Source organism: Carlito syrichta, unplaced genomic scaffold (assembly GCF_000164805.1).
Source record: "Carlito syrichta isolate Samal-C Ts95f unplaced genomic scaffold, Tarsius_syrichta-2.0.1 Scaffold307299, whole genome shotgun sequence".
Lineage (NCBI taxonomy): Eukaryota > Metazoa > Chordata > Mammalia > Primates > Tarsiidae > Carlito > Carlito syrichta.
Window position 1 is genome coordinate 115,471 of NW_007251395.1, and position 2,853 is coordinate 118,323.

At 42.0% G+C, this 2,853-nt stretch overlaps 1 pseudogene; it reads left to right on the top strand.

Annotated features, from left to right (window-relative positions):
* The first annotated feature begins 1,623 nt into the window (after positions 1-1,623).
* Positions 1,624-2,269, top strand: LOC103266698 (annotated as a pseudogene).
* The last annotated feature ends 584 nt before the right edge of the window (positions 2,270-2,853 follow it).

A 2,853-nucleotide genomic window follows, 5' to 3' on the forward strand; every position in this document is an offset into this window, starting at 1 on the left:
GATGAAAAAATTTCTCAAAAGGAAATGTTTTGCCGATGTGGAAGAGGTGAAACCAAAAAAAGCAGAAGCTCTAAAAGGCATCCAAATGGACAAGTTCACAAACTATTTTGAGCAGTGGAAAAAGCATCTTGATAGGTGTATTGCATCAAATGGAGAGTACTTTGAAGGTGACTGAAGCTCAAACATGTAAGAATAAATACACAATTCTTAATAAATAATTTCTGGGTTTTTTTTGGGGGGTGGGTCCCCCCTCATATATGTCATGTACCACAAAACAACATTTTGTCAATGATGGTCTGCATGTACAATGGTGGTCCCATAAGATTATATAATGCAGCTGAAATTTTTCTATGACATAGTGATATTGTAGGCGTCATCATGTCATACCACAATGCATTACTCATGTGTTTGTGAGAATACTGGTGTAGTCAAACCTACTATACCTACAGTTGTATAAAAATATAGCCCATACAAGCTGGGCTCGGTGGCTCAGCCTGTAATCCCCTGCTTTGAGAGGCTGAGGTGAGTGGATTGCCTAAGCCTGCAGGTTCGAGACCCACCAGGGCAACTTGGCAAGACCTCATCTCTACAATAAATAAAAAAATTAGCCACGTGTGGTAGGGCGCGCCTGTAGTTCCAGCTACTTGGAAGGCTGAGGCGGAAGAATTGCCAGAGCCCAGCAGGTCGAGGCTGCGGTGGCCAGGAGCATGCCACTGCACTCCAGTTTGGGCGACGGAGTGAGACTCCAATTCAAAAAAAAAAAAAAAAAAAAAAAAAAAAAAATATATATATATATATATATATATATATCCCACACAATTGCATACAGTATATATTTGATAATAATAGTAAATGACCATGTTACTGGTTTATGTATTTAGTATACTTTCTATTGTTATTTTAGAGTGCACTTCTATATATAAATAAACTGTAAAACACCTTCACGCAGGTCCTTCAGGAGGTGTTTCAGAAGAAGTCATTGTTACCATAAGAGGTGACAGCTGCATGTGTTATTGCCCATGAAGACCTTTCAGTGGGACCAGATGGAGAAGTGGAAGTCAGGGATCCTGACCCTGTGCAGGTCTAGGTTAATGTGTGTGTGTCTTACCTTTTAAACAAAAAAAGTCTAAAAACTAAAGTAAATAAAAAAATTTAAAAACAGAAAAAAGCTTATAGAAAAAGAATGTAAATTTATTTTATACAGCTGTACAATGTGCTTATGTTTTAAGCAAAGTGCTATTACAAATAATCAAAAAGTTTTAAAAATTAGCCGGGCATGCTGGCTCATGACTGCAATTCTAGCACTTTGGGAGGCTGAGGCAAGAGGATTGTTTAAGTTCGAGACCCCTGGGTAACAAAGCGAGACCTCTTCTCTACAAAAAATTACAAAATTAGCCAGTCATGGTGGCACATACCTGTAGTTAGTTCCAGCTACTTGGGAGGTTGAGGCAGAAGGATTGCCTAAGCCCAGGATTTGAGGCTGTGGTGAGTTGTGATCGAGCCACTGTATTCCAGCCTGGACAACAGAGTGAGACTCTGACTCAAATAAATAAATAAATAGTTTAAAATTTTATAGTAAGCTAAGGTTATTAATGAAGAAAAAAACGGCGCACACTGGTCCTCGCACTACACGCCGCCTGCTACTTAGTACTTGGCAGAATGGACAAGACTTGCGAAATGAAACACAAGATCTTGGATAGCCCTTTGGGAAAGATAGAAATATCTGGTTGTGAGTAAGGTCTGCATTGGATAAGGATCCACGGCAGGAAGGCGTTTGGCACTGGTGCTGTGGCAGCCCCAACTATTCCCGAGGTCCTCAGTGGTCCAGAGGGAATGACTGAGCCTCTGATGCAGTGCGCAGCCTATTTCCATGAACCCGAGAACATCAAAGATTTCCCTCTGTCAGCTCTTCACCAACCCATTTTCCAGCAAGAATCGTTCACCAGACAGGTGTTTTGGAAGTTGCTGAAGGTTGTGAAATTCGGAGAAATGGTTTCTTACCAGCAATTAACCCTGGCAGGAAACCCCAAAGCAGGGCGGGCAGTGGGAGGAGCCATGAGAAGCAATCCTGTGCCCATTCTCATCCCATGCCATAGAGTGGTCAGCAGCAGCCGAGCTGTGGGTAACCACTCAGGGGGACCTTCCGTGAAGAAGTGGCTTCTGGCCCACGAGGGCAGCCGGGCAGGGAAGCCAGCCTGGGGAGGGAGCTGGAGCTTGGCTCAAGACAGCAAGGGACACTGCCAGCTCCCAACCTGCTGGTGGAAATTGAGTGTGAGTGTGTATTGTAGGAGTGAACACCTGAGTGGAACCAAAGGTGATACTGCATCAGAAGCAGGATGTGGAAGGCATGTCTACATTAAAAGATCTTTCCTGGGGAAAACAAACAAACAAACAAACAAACAAACAAACAAATAAATAGTGTAGCCTAGATGTACAGTATTTATGAAGTCTACAGTCATACTCAGAAATGTCCTGGGCCTTCACATTCACTCATTCTCACTCACTGACTCACCCAGAGCAATTTCCAGTCCTGCAAGTTCTATTCATGGTAAGTGCCCTATATAGGTGTATCATTTTTTATCTTTTATACTATATTTTTACTGTACCTTTTCTATGTTTAGATATATTTAGATACACAAATGCTTACCATTTGTGTGGCAATGACCTACAATATTCAGTACAGCCACATGCTGTACAGGTCTGTAGACTAGGAGCAATAGGCTATACTGTATAGCCTAAGTGTGTAGTAGGCTAGACCACCTAGGTTTGTATAGGTTCACTCTATGATGTTTCCACACCAACAAAATCACCTAATGATACATTTCTTAGACCATATCCCCATTGTTAAACAAT